Below are 14,683 nucleotides of genomic sequence, written 5' to 3' on the forward strand. Positions count from 1 at the left end.
AGCCTCCGACGGTTAATCTGCAAAACGGGTCTAATGACCGATGATGAGTTCACGCCGCGTGAGTCGGTGATTGTATCCTGTTTACGTATCTTGCAAGCCCGTTGATCGACTCCGGATGCGGCACGCGAAAGCAGCCGAGGAGTGGATGCGATTCTCTTCGAGAGGCGGCGACGACGCAGCTCGAATTCCACGCGGAGAAAAGCGCATCGCTGTCTATTGTTGGCCAATACGACCACTCAGCCGGACGTCGGTGAAATCATGGTTGTTTTACAACCACAAGAACCGAGAAATTCCGATAGAGGATATAGGGTGGTCCAATAATACACGCCCCAGTCGTTCTTAATCTTATTTTTTATGCATAAACCCCACTTTTCATAAACTTCACGAACCCCTTTTCGTAGCAACGTTCTTCAAAATTAATCGAGTCAATTGTTTTCCACAGGCATTCAGAATCCTGACCCGATGTGACGCATTGAACAGGATTCGAGGGTCCATGGATCAAGAAATGGCGGAATTCCTCGACAACGAGAGGGTAAGATCTTTGGGTCATCGATTTTATTATAGCTTTCAGTTTCTATCCAGTTATCGATGGTCCAATCTTTAAAATTTATGTATGAAATATGTAACCTACGCTGATATTATTGATTTGGAATTTTAATTAAATTGGACTGACATCGAGGTTGATCTTGAATTTCAAACTAAATTTAAATAGTAACAGGTTTAAGAGCTCCGTTAGCGTAATAGATGGGTATCATGAGAAAGTTAACTTGGATAGTTTTAAAGAAGATAAATTCTATTTTATAATAAATGTTAGGATTCGAGTAACGTAACGAAAGATTAAAATTTAAAAGAAAATATTCAATTAGAAGGCTTAGAACACTACAACACAAAAGTATCAACTTACAGTTGAAGCAATTAGGTAAACGAGCTTTGTACTTTCTTAATCCTTTTACTCGCAATCAGCTTAGCGTTGTGGTTTCTGAATATTTTTTATTTTCACCCTGTACCACGAGCTTTTGCATAAAATATTAACTCGACGGCTGTCAAACCAATTATACAAACAATCCTTATGGCACTATCCAGGATTTTGTATAATCTCTTCGAGTCTCAGCCACGAATTTCTAACAGTTGAACCCGATTCTTCGCGCTAATTAAAATTTCGATGTCGTACATAAATGTGTACGACGTGTCCGTCGATGGGTTAAGAAAGCAATAGTTGCGTCGGTATTTATAAAAAGTCTGCGAGAAAGCAACGATTAGAAAATTTACCAAGGAATGTGAAACATACATTTGCTATCACGCTATTTGCAGACGATGGCTTCTATCGTGTGGTTCTTGGAACGAAGAACGGAGAATTACTGACAATTAAGAGAAACAAAGGGGTCTTTTAGTTAGAAAGATTTAGATTTAGAAAGATTTACTTTCAAACTGTATTATTTTTATTCAACTAGTTATAAGAAGAATCATATTTCTTGTTCTTTTATTCAGGAAATATTTAATATTATTCGCTAATACGTTCACTATTTCAGAGCATTTTCAATTGAATAGTTCTTTTCAGGTAACAAATTGTTCAATCTCATTTTTTCAAAATCGATTTTTCGAGTACGAAATATCGTCGATCGCGTCCAATTCCGCGTTTCAAATTCAATCTCGTAAATGGACGATACCAAGATCGATGATGTTGGGAAAAAAGAGCACCAGCGAAAAAAGTGAAAAATTGTCGGGAACTCGATAGTTAAGAAATCCTTTAACGCCAGAGAAACGTTTCGAACGGTCGATGAATAATTACCAAGTGTCCGGTCTACCTCCTTAAGTGCGTTACAGCGAATAAATAATTAAACGTTAACGCAAAACTCGGCGAGCGTGGCATTCTTATATTCGTTATTTAAAAGCGGATGCCGACGAAGAAACGGGATAACGCGCGTGCCTAATAATCGACGATCGTCGTTATTAAATTAATTTTAAAAACACTCGAGACTTTTTCTATATCTTTCATTTTTATTTCTTAAAAAATTGCATTCAAACCGAGACTTACAACGCGAGAATTTTTAATATACATACTAAGTTTGATAACCGTTTCGTTGGATATTTTTTATACATTTGCAAAGGTTTGCCATATTTCGCGCGCATGTCTCTTGAGAGAGGTTATGTTGCTTTTCAATAATAGTTCGAAAATTCGTCGATATTCGTACGGACATTATTAAACAAATGTTCAATACGTTGAACAAAGTAAATGTAACTAATTCCTCGACAATTTGTCAATGAAATTAAACAGACTGACGAAAAATATTACAAAATTCGAAAATTAGTATTAACGATTTCTAACGGATTGTTGTCTAACGGAGATTACGAGTACTTTTCTGAATCCTTAAAAAATGAAAAATGAATTTCTTAAAAAATTGTATTCAAACCGAGACTTACAACGCGAGAATTTTTATCGTAGAAGATCCACTTTGAGAGAGCCTAATAAGTTTGATAATCGTTTCGTTTTATATTTTTTGCACATTTGCAGAGGTTTGCATGGACGCGCGGTATGTTGGTCGAGACGTTCGGTTAGCATTATTCTATTTACGCTTGGAATCTCGACGATTCCGGATGCACAGTATGGTTGGCCGGTGAAAGTGAGTTCAGGGGCGTAGCCTCGCGTCGAAATATTAAAGGATCGCCCACTCGTAGAGGACAAAGACGGGGGGGCCCGTGGCGTGAAAGGAAAGCGCGCGATAATGTTTTCGATCGGGTTTTCGATGACACGGTTCCCATTTCGTTTGTGCACTTACTTAACACTTTGACGGCCGCAAAGATTACTGCCGCCGGCGACTTTCGCGAGAGCCTCGATGTAATTTAAGCTCGCAAACTGGTTCCACGGAATGTTTTAATTCCATACATTGTTCCATACAAAACTATTCACTTGTCGTTAAATAAAACTCCAACATCCCGGAATATCGATTTGAAAACACGCGTAGTACAGTGGCCTCCCGCATAACGCGATAGTTACCGTTTCTAAAAAATGGCGCACTCATACGGGACCAAAGATTACCACAAAGTTTCTCCACGAATGAAAAGTACGCGAATAAACCTGTTCAAAGTATGCATTTGCATAAATGTCCGCGATATTCATCGAAAGTTGTCGAGAACGAGCGGGGGCGCGAAGAATAGAAGAGGTTTGGAAAAAAATGGCGGCGTAGGAAGAGCGAGAGTGCCGTGGCCCATTCGATCGATATTAATCTCTCCCCGTATTAGGAGTACCGGAACCAACCGACGTTGGCATGCAAGACGGTGACCGAGAAAAGTGAAACACGGGGAGTAAGTCGATCCCCGCGTGTCCCGTATCGTTGGGGACAATTTTGAAATTGCACCGCCGCGAGAAAGTAAGGAGCCCGGAGGTCCGAACGGGTGACTCATTGTCACGCGAATCGTTAACGGGCGTTGGAACAGAAAATTCACGTGTAGGTGGTGAAAGTGAGTGGACGGTCGACTTAACGAGACCGTGGTCGTCCAACGGATGCTCGCCAGGCGAAAACAGAGCGAATTTCAACGACCTCCGGGACTCAAACTCCCCGAAAGAAACGAAACATCGGTCAACCATTGGAAAACCTTCGAATTTTATCGAATTTCGCTGAATTTTTACCATTAATGTACTTTTAGGTCCAAGTTAGGCTCTGTGGGTTCCCGTACTCGCCGCTAGAGGGACCGTTCCTCTCGCAAGCGCTCGATCGACTACCCCATATTCCCAAGTTTAACCCTTTGCACTCCGAATTATATTTAAATTTTGTTACCAGCAGCCTTTAAGTGTTTTATTTGAAATTTACCTGTTAAAATATCTCTTTTATTTACACTGTTGTTTGTAACTTTCAAGTGTACGATATCTCTTTGGTTTGGACTTGAAAAAATGTCGACTGGAACTCGACAAAGAAGTTCCTGATATAAAAATTGATGTCGAATCACACTCGACATAGGAGTGCAAAGGGTTAAGGCAGGGTTTGCTAGGATGCTTTACTCTCCTTTCACAGATCCCAAATACTTAAATAAAATTATAGTAACACCTCGAATCCATTAAAATCGGGATATATTGGTCGCAGTAATTTTTCGTTGCCCCGCTTAATCAAGGAGAGAGTTTCAAACCCGATATATCCTAGTCACGACGATGATATCGGAGCTAGAAGAGGCAATAGAGGCGGCCAGGTGAATACACAAAACCCCACTCGGAAAGGGAAACACAAATTAGCGTTCGCCGTTTGTCACGAGCCATTAGACGAGCTTCCCACTTTTCAAGCAACAAACGACAATCGTTAATTTCCGCAACAGCGCTTTATCCGACGAACGATCGCGATCTTATCTCCCCCTCACGCGTTAATGAATTTGCACACTCGTTTATCTAAGAACGCCGACTAGAATGGACGACCAAACCTAACGAGAATGATAATAAAAAATTTTGAAAGGAAGATTCGACTTTGATCTTTGCGACTTAAAAGCGGTTCTGATTGCAAATACACGTAACGCAAGCAGCTTTTATATTCCGATAATGTAATTATTCATGCAGTTTCCTCGTAATTCGTTTATTGGGCGCGCTAAAAGTGTTAAAAGCGCAGCATCTTCGAGTACGCGATCGCCGCTGGCGTTTACACGTCCAGATTAAAACTGTTCTCCGCGCGATTAGCATATAGGCACACTGACACACTAAAAATCATCTATCTCTGCTTTCCTTTTTTTCTGTCGTCGTTTTTTTTTACTACGTTTCCCTTCTATTGGTTACCGCGACTTCGAACCAATTACCAGAGTATAGACATCTCCAAACAGACGCGAATAAATAGTAGAGTTTGTAAATTATACCTGTAAAGAATTTTGCGAACAAAGGAATATTTTCTAAGGTATAAAGAGGACGAGAATAATCAATGAAGAGATTAAGGCTGAGCGGAGTAGAAAATATTTTTATCCAACCAACGCGTAAGTTATTTGGGTTAGACCCGAGTTAGATTCATGACGAAAGATTCCCGTGAAACGCTTAATTTCGGATTAGAGTTTATCGTCCGCATTTATTATCGTAGATTGGAATGTTTTTAGTCGACTCCTCGGACTCCCCGTTGACTACAGAAGCCATTAACGACAACACAAATATTTACTATGATTAACACACTTTTTATACGTCGATAAGAGTGCTTGTAATTCTTCTGAAATGAATTATATTTTCTTGACACGGCGAAGAGCTGGTATTTACAATGTTATCTGCTCTCCAATTTTTTAGACTTATTAGAAATGGATTCATAGAGCTTTGTTTTTTCCATTTTTGATTGTATGATAATTTAATACGTTTGCGAATAGTTTAATGTTCTTTAACCGTGTTTTTTTTTTTTTGAATGTTTTAGGTTACATGCACCTTGTTGGTTATTAGTGACTACAATTGGGTTACCTAGTGGAACTGATCATATTTAGAGCAATTGGTATACTTTAATTTTGTTGCACACTTCAATTAGCGTAAATGTCCAATTCAACAAATAAAATTCAGACAAATAGCTCAAAAAGAGGTTTGGTCACTTTTTATACGGGCCACCCTATAGTTGAAGTGTCGTTCGTAGTAACGTATGGTGAATACAGTAAATTTTTTACTGGGAATGATCTGCTTCCAGCGAAATGATTCAAGGCGTAGGCGAGCGACAAACCCAGGCACAACTTTCACTTCGTTTGGACGAGCATGCCAGACCGCCGTGTGTGCTCGTCCTTGCGAAATTTTGTTATTGCCCGACGGATTCTAAAGCACGAAGCTCCGTTTTTTAACGACACACCCGCGCAATTGCATCGATCCAGCCGAATTTTTCAGTTCCACGCGCGAAACATTACATTACGCCTCGCGGGGATTCGTCCGTTTGTAATTGTAATGCATCGCGCGCTCCGACACGATTCGAGCTTAGGTTCGAAAGCAGACAATGACCGACCATCGATCTTGTGCAACGACGTAATTTGTCTAGTATGACACGTACACTTTCTTCCGGTTTGTGCAACAAAGACGTCGAAACGAAAGAAAAATTTGCGTCTCGATCCTTCGTGTTAATTTTATTCACGACTAACGATTACGGGTTTCACATTCGTTAGCTGGCTTTTGTTCGTTGAGACATCCGTTAATGGATTCTAATTTACAATGAACTCGCAAACAAAACGCACCAGCGAAAGTTTGTTTATGAATGAATCTGGTATTCGATCGGCAGGAATGAAATTTGATATCGGAGGTTCTAATTAATTCGAATTAGTGATTCAGCGAAGGAGAATCGTTGCTTATAAGTAGACTGCGGATGTTTATGCATTTATGGGAAATTTTAATCCTTAAAAAACTACAAAATATAAGAAATACTTAAAGTAAGATACGAATTATTATATTTAGGGCTTGAGACAGAGTTCTATAAAGCTCTGATTTCATTAATTCTATTAATAAAAATGTGAATTTGCATAAAGATCCGCGGTCTGCTTCTAAGTTAAAATAATTAATAATAAATGTAGCTGTCAGGTAAATATGTGCTCGAGCAGAACTGTCCAAGTCCCCATAAAGTAAACATTGTTAAAAACGAATCGTCGGGGAAGCGAGTAACTAAACTTGGACTCGCAAGAAACTGAAAAGCTACGGTCGTCGTCGCAATAAATCCACCGCGCCGCGATACTTCGTGCAGTCCTACGTTCGTGGTATCGGAGAAGCGATAAGTCTTAACAGGATCCGTACGTCGGCCACGGTGACCAACGAAGATTTATATCCACTCGAAATAATTACCAACGCGCCCGAAGTCGGCGACGAACCCGACGAATGCATACATGCACGGCCAAAAACGTGAAACTAACGTGACTGATGCGGTCACGCTTTTCGCTCGAGCAATTCGAAGAATCACTTTTTAGCGTTTTCGAACCACGGACGCCTAGACACGCTTTTGTGCCCCACTTATCGACGTCCCCACGGCGGCCATATTAAAACGATCTGGATGGACAAAATTAATACCGTAGCAACGAGATTTTAATCTAACAAATAAATGTGAATAAAATGGTATCTCGTAAGACTCTCAAACATCATGACAACATCATTAAAACGATCTGGATGGACAAAATTAATACTGAACTTTATACCGTAGCAACGAGATGCATTTTTAATCCAACAAATAAATGTAAATAAAATGGTATCTCGTAAGACTCTCAAACATCATGACAACATCATTAAAACAATCATGATGGACAAAATTAATACTGAACTTTATACCGTAGCAACAAGATGCATTTTAATCTAACAAATAAATGCAAATAAAATGGTATCTCGTAAGACTCGCAAACATCATGAAATAAATGGTTTGACGAGGTTTGAGCGCAAAGGGTTAAATTATTCGAAAGGAGAGCCAACGATTTGGTGACCTAAAACGATACGAGGCATCGAGGCGATGTTTTCGTACGAACGAACACCTACGAAACGCGATTGTCTTCGCGACGAGGGAGACGCCTGTCCATGCACAATCGGAGGAACGAGCAATCGGGCACATCCAGGTGTGCCCTCGATGCAACCGTCTCCTCCGTTGGTTTTTCCTTCTATGCACGTTTGAATCGCGACGGAATCGCAAGGCGCGAAACTGGCCACGCGCAATTAGCCCGTTGATGTTCCCCCTCCGCGTCTCTTTGCAGCGTGCATCTTAATCAGCGAGCGAGGAGGCTCGGATTTTACACGTTGGGTGAAAGTTGGCTCAAGGTGAGCCCCGAGAACGAAACGATGTCGCGCGTGTTGTCTCCTGTAACGCGTCACGGACGCTGTGCCTGTTTTTCGACGCTCTTTTCCCCATCGGGTGTCTCTCGATTCTAACGTACGAGGTTCGTCCCCAAACATTTCCTAACTGTTTTCGTTGGAATACCAGCCAGGTACGGCTGATCATGGGATTTGGAACGCGTCGAGTCCGCAAAATTGGAAAAATCGAATCACGGTAGAACTCTGTTCATCGATGATTCTATTATCCGAATCATTGTGTTAACGAATAGATTATCGTTCGATAAACATGGTTGAGAGCACGGATGAAACTAAAATTAATTTACAGTGTTAACATACATTCGCGTTATTGATTACAATGTCGGCGCACCGCTTCCTCCGTCGTTTCTTGAAGGTGATACATGGACTCGCTATGTGGGTTAATCCGTTTTTGTATAACGTCATCGCTTCCACTTTAAATTCTCGTTAAGTCCGCCGTTGATTTTTAACTTCGACACAAAGTGAAGGCTGTTTTCACGTTAGTAGGAGGTAATTCGTGCAAAGTATCCCGGCTCTCGAACGCTGCGCGAACAGATTAGCGAAAGCTCAAAGTTTATCGATCAACGCTGATGAACCTGGCTGTTTGCACGCGGTGAACGGTAATTAACGCAAATTATCGTTCGATATACAGGGTGTTCGGCCACACCTGGGAAAAATTTCAATGGGAGATTCTGGAAGCCAAAATAAGACGAAAATCAAGGATACTAATTTGTTCATTGAGGCTTTGTTAAAGAGTTATAGAAACATTTCCGGTCACACAGTTTATTTTCTGTAAAGAATTTTTTTCTCGAAAATGCGTAGGATTTCGGGGGTATGTCTGTTCACCAAAAATGATTGTAATTGACCCCTGCAACCGAAAATAATTTTTCCAGAACGATTTGAAATTTTTTATTTTTGTCGAAAAATTTCACACCTTCTCGAATTTTTTTCTCGAAACTGGGTAGGATTTCAAGCGTATGTCTAATGATAAAAAATGATTGTAATGGACCCCCGCAAAGGAAAATAATTTTTTTAGAACGATTTGAAATTTTTTAATTTAGTCGAAAAATTGCATACCTTCTCGAATTTTTTTCTCGAAATTGGGTAGGATTTCAAGTGTATGTCTATCCACCAAAAATGATTGTAATTGGCCCCTGTAACCGAAAACAATTTTTTCAGAACGATTTGAAATTTTTCTTTTCGTCGAAAACTTTCACACCTTCTCGAATTTTTGTCTACAAAATGGATAGGATTTCGGGGGTATGTGTATTCACCAAAAATGATTGTAATTGACCCCCGCAAAGGAAAATAATTTTTTTAGAATGATTTGAAATTTTTTTTTTTTTACCTCTAGAATCCTCTAGAACACCCTGTATATTACTTGAGAGAAATTATTATTGCTCGATAAAAGAACCTTTGATTAACAAGATTGAAGGATGTCGAGATCCCTTTCAAATTTCAACGATATTTATTATTTTTCGTTCGACCCAAATCTATTTATTTAAAATTGTACGTTTCTAATCTTGCGCAGAGAAATTCACATACTATTTTGCACATTTCAGCTTGTCATTGTGTAACTTGTCATAAAGAATTTACGACTAGTCAGACTCGTCGTTTTACGACCAGAGGTTAATAAGAATTAAACCCATCGAGCCCGTGTAAGTTAGATTTTGTTTCGTCATTAGAAAGTACCTAAAATAATTGTGATATACGCGTCGGTACGAGGACAATTTCTTTCAATCTTCCTTCGCGAACATTTTTCAATTTTGCAATCACTTTACGCAACATTTCGATAGAGTTAAAATGTTCTGCAGAAAGTAGAATAATTCTTTATTCTTAGAGAATAAAGAATGAACAATTATTCAGAGGCTTTCCCAAAATAACTGGCGATCTTAATATTATTTAACTTGCAAATTGGCCGTTCCTCGTACGAACGATTACACGGTCGAGGTATTACGTTGTCTTTCGAGTTCGGTTCGTCAGCTGCATCGCGTCCATTTGTAATGTTAATTCCGTGGGTGCGGTAGGGACTGTCGGTCGCGGTTTTGGCAGTCGAAAGTATGCCAGAACTAAATCTTCCGTTCGACTTAAGCCCGAAACGAGCGATCGATGCTGCCGTCTCGAAATCGACTGCGAATCGACGCTCGGAACGCTCCTCGAATTCCTACGATTCGGTGGTTCGTAGCGAGAAATCGGTCAAACGCGCGATTGGATCGGATTCTTCCACGTACGCTGCAACGCGGCGCCTCGGAAATTTCAAGCCGTCTCAAAATGCCTGATATACCCAGCGTTCCTTCCAGGTGTCTCGAAACTCCTCGGTCTAACTTTACCCGCGCATTCTATTAACCCAAATCGCCAAGTTTTCTTTACCTTCTCGGTCCTTGAACATTTTTCGTTCCACAGGAAAACTATTCCTCGTCTTCTAGAAGTTAGTTAGCTACGAAGGGTCCACATAATATACTTTATTTTACATTAAACTGTAAAAAAATTCAAATTTAAGCAAATTTACGAGAGCCTGGGAGCTTCGTAACACAAATATTTTTCTATCGATATACGCCAGCTCGACACGTGACTTTTGCACCGCATCGATGCGACTGGTCGCCTAACAAGCGACGTTGGGAGTAAAAGTTTTCCGTTTGAGAAAAAAGCAGTCGTTGGGGGACCAACGATAACGCGAGAGGTCGAGCATATGGACCATAGATAATAGAAGCCACTATTTCTGCGTACACGTGTACAATTACACGCAGCTCTCTAATGGCCAAAATAAGACGAAAACCAAGAACACCAGTTTGTTGATTTTGATAAAAAATAAAATAATCGTAGTCGTGGCGACAAGTAACGTTTGTTCCTCTTTTTGAAAAATTATATTCTTGTGTACTTTTTTATATCGTCTGCATAAAGTGGAGAGGTTTAAAGAGACAAAGAGGAGGTTTGGATGGAATACGAAAGGATGACTTTCGTCCGAAACGTACCTGTACTCGAAACACTGCCGTGAATCTAGGTACGCGGACGACAAAGCAAGATCCGTGTGAAAGCTGCGCGAGGCGCTCGTGAATGGCCGCTGACGTCAATGCTCGTGGAAAAATTGCGCAATTTCACCGTTCCTGTGGGCGCGAAATTCGTTCGCTTGGCTTTCTTCCGGAATCGGAACTCCGCGGAAGCACGGCGCGCGGCGTACGATCGCTAGAGAATCCGGGGAAATTAACGGGGTCACCGTTTCGGAATGCGCGTTAATTACGGATCGGATTTCGCCTTGCGATTCACGAATCGCTGTAATTTCCCCGGGGAACGCGCCGCGCTACCGCCCAGAGACAATATTTCGAAATTTATCGCTTACTTTCGGTTACGGTTACGCTTCCGCTATCGTTATCACGGCGCTGGCGATATCAGGCCGTTGCACGCGAAATGGCCGATTTTATAGAGAAATTTCGATCCGCCATTACGTTCCTACAAACGTTCACGCATTGACTATCATAACAGACACCTCGAATCCTCTCGAATCACTTCATTCCACAGATTTCAGAGTTATACCTCTGATTTTTGCTTTATTCGATGTATTAAAGTGTTTATGAACAAGTTGATGAATAGTCGCTATCCTAGTTGTATCCACAGAGTTACAAACCGCAATTGTTTTCTTCCTAGATAGATTTTAATATCGTTGAACACTTTGTTCGTTGAATTGTTTCACAGTAGGAGATGGATTCTACGTTCAGGCATGAGGGGTAATTGGATTCGTAAGAAACTGATGACTTTGCGTTTGTCTGAAACGCGACACGGGAAAGCTTTGCCCATTTTCTAGGTTAGACAAGTTTCTTTTCGATAGGAGATACACACATGTTCTATTTACAAATTGCTGGAACGTACCTACGCGTTACTAAATTTTACACTATAAACACTACTTCTTAAATGCATTCATAGCATCTGAAGATTTATTAATTTAAAACTTTAATTTATTTCAGGGGGAAAAATTTTAAATATTGATAAGAAAATTGGTATGGAGAAAAGTAGGTTTGAAAAATGAGAAACATGAAAATTTTTAAGTATATAGTATTGTGTAAAAAGCGGTTGTCGTTGGCGTAAGAAACAGCGTGTTTCGTCACGAGCTTTGCTTTCGTTTTCACCAAATTTTCTACTTTTTATCATTCGCTTTCAAGACTAGTTTTTAATTAGTCGTCAAATTTGATACCGATCTTAGTGTTCTTTATGTAAATCACTGTGTTACAAAAAAGGTGTGCGATTGCAGATGTAGTCTAAAAAGTTTATGCGATCGTGCCTGGTCGAAGACTTTCGCTGTTATACTGACCGTGCTCCACATCCGGTATCTAAGGAGCCAGAAGGGAAGGGAGAGGTATGCGCCTCATTTGCGACTTATGTTCAAAAACTACTTTCTATTTGCTTAAAAACACTCTTAGCGATTGTTTGCATTATTAAGCTCAATCTATTGATTATTAATTATATCGCCATAGAAGTATCCCTTTATTTTTCTAACTGTGGGAACAGTCTGTGGATAAAAAAAATAAACTAAAGGAGTTGCAAAATGCACGACCAGAGAAAGTGAAATTAGAATACGCGAGTCAGAGTTCGTGACGTTTGGTTCCAAGAAAGGCAAACGGATATGACGAAATGCCTACAATGGTGAAGGCATCGAACTAAAATCTCCACGAAATGTGTGGTGAAATCACCAAAAACAAGCCAATCAATTTTAACTATCAACAATCAAACTATCAGTCCACCAATTTTAATACCAATAATGGAACTTCTTTGCAAGCAACACAAAAGTCAGAAACTTATATTTTCATTCAAGCGTCTTCGTTTCGAGTTCCAATAATGATCGTGCAACATCCTCCATTATTTCGTTCCCCAAAAAAAATAAATAAACCAGAATCGTTCCACGTATGTTGCATGTAAAGGAAGATGGAAAAATATTGGTTTCGTCGTCGGTAATTTTTTCGGCGACCCTGAAAACGCGCGGAGAACTTTCGCTGGCATCCGGAGCCCGCTAGATTTCCGGTATTCGCGGTAGGTAGACCGAGATCGCGCGTCATTCCTCGACGAGCGTCGTGATTCAACCTCGCTCCGTTTACGTGCCGATTGTGGGCTCTCTCGATGATTAAGAAAAAAAAGAAAGTCGCGTCCACGGGCAAAAGTATCCTCGAAAACGATCGACGACGATCGGCCGGGTAATCCTTCGAGATTTCCCGACCGCTCTTCACGCGTGTTTACGTCGATTTTCCGCGAACGTCGCGGGCCGGAAGCACCGCGGAATTTAGATTTTTTTCCGGCAGGTGACTGGCTCCGTGGTCTCCGTACGAGGGTTTTTGGTGAAAGCAGACGACCCCGAGAGGGGAGAGTATATAGGCCGCGTTTCGTTTCTGGCGGGCTCACAACGAACTCACTCGGCGAACACGTCGGTGTCTTTTACGCCCGTCACGTTTATTAATCGATCTCTCGGTACCCGGGACTCCCTTTCGTTCATTTTTATTACCCCCCTCTCGATCACAAGGAACGAAAAGCTGCGAGAACGAGAATCGCAAGTGCCAAGTGTGTGTGCCAATAGGATTATATCCAGCCACCTTCACCGCCCACTGGAACGATAAAGGTTTGTGATACTAAACGTTCGTGATCAGTGGTATTCATTTATCCGAAGTTACGGAATGGACGCTTCTGCAATTACTTGTGCCTTCGTTTCGGTGATTCGAGCCTCCGAAATCGTCTCGTTTCTCGTGGGAATGCCTCATTTTGTTTTATTATTTATAACGCACGAAGTTCACGGGAGACGAATTTTAATTTAAAAAAATCTGTGAACAATTTCGTGAGCAAACGAAAGTCAGATTACGAATCTAAAATTTGACTGTTTTTCTCAAAATAAGGACCAGTGAGAGATCAGGGAAGTTTTATTCTTATTCACGAAAGATTAATGCAAATTTTATTTAGCGATCAATTATACCTACGCTTTTTCCTCAAATTCGTTTGGAGACCCAGTTTGAGTGACGAAACTTTCACTGCAAGACGATTCGTCCAGTTCGAACGGAAGATCCCACGCATAACTTTTGATCGTAAATTTAAAACTGACCAGTTATATACAAAGACAGTTTCGTTTGGTTAGTGCAAAGGATCGATTCTTCCGTGAATATTTCTTGCGACGCGTGGTCCAGATTTCGTCTTCGTTTTCGGGAAAGGGGATCGTGGATTTTTTGCGACGGTGGCGCGAGGCATTTTGGGAGACTGATTGGAACGAAGCTGTTCCATTCTCCGTTTCCTCGTTCTTTGCCCCCCCCACTGCCGGTCGTCTGAATGCGCGTTGAAAAGGCAAAAGGGTATGTGGGGTAGCGAGTCAGTATGTCAGCGTTCTCACGTCTCTCTTCGAGGCGTTCTTCCTTCTCCGGGTCTATGTCGAGAATAAGGCCGCGTGTAGGCAGAGAGAAAGATCCTCGCCGCGGACAACGAACAGAGAAAGAGCCTCCGTTTGATAGAGGAAGACGAATTCATTCTGAATCTCACGAGCGTACTCGATCTAGCTGCATGCAAGATGAGCCACGCGATAACCGTCCACGATTTCAAGATGCGATCGAGACTGGTCGACTTTTCAGAGAACGCGAAACTCACTTTGTGCTTCGCGTCTCCGTTCAAGAAAATGTCTTCGTTAATCCGAAGAAATCGTACGAGAATTCACGATGATACGTGACTCTTGCGTTCAGCCATTATTCGCTCGTTTATTATTTATTTCCACCGGCCTCGTTATAATCTAAACGGATTCAGATTCGATTCCTGGGACGATCGTAATATAAATATAACTTTAATGGGTCGTTTATAAATGCATGCAGTCTAATCGTTCGATCGTAACTGGCTTCTTGTGCACAGCAATTACCCGTTTCTTTGTTATTTATTTCCGTCACTCTCGTTATCGTTTAAACCTACTTCTATTTTTGCAAACTGGAAGTGCCA

General features: G+C 41.0%; 1 protein-coding gene across 5 annotated transcripts in view; it reads left to right on the top strand.

The window, feature by feature from the left end:
* LOC122399466 overlaps positions 1–14,683 on the top strand; it is a 60,835-nt gene that overhangs the window by 16,983 nt on the left and 29,169 nt on the right. For 4 of the 5 annotated variants that reach the window (XM_043400168.1, XM_043400175.1, XM_043400184.1 and 1 more), the window contains one exon: positions 443–532. The exons of the other annotated variant lie outside the window; for it this stretch is intronic. The gene's annotated coding sequence lies outside the window, so the exon portion shown is untranslated. The remainder of the gene's footprint in view (positions 1–442; positions 533–14,683) is intronic. 5 annotated transcript variants of the gene reach the window in all.

This window comes from Colletes gigas, unplaced genomic scaffold (genome assembly GCF_013123115.1).
Source record: "Colletes gigas isolate AHSC1104 unplaced genomic scaffold, ASM1312311v1 Colletes_gigas_Sc00002, whole genome shotgun sequence".
Taxonomy (NCBI): domain Eukaryota; kingdom Metazoa; phylum Arthropoda; class Insecta; order Hymenoptera; family Colletidae; genus Colletes; species Colletes gigas.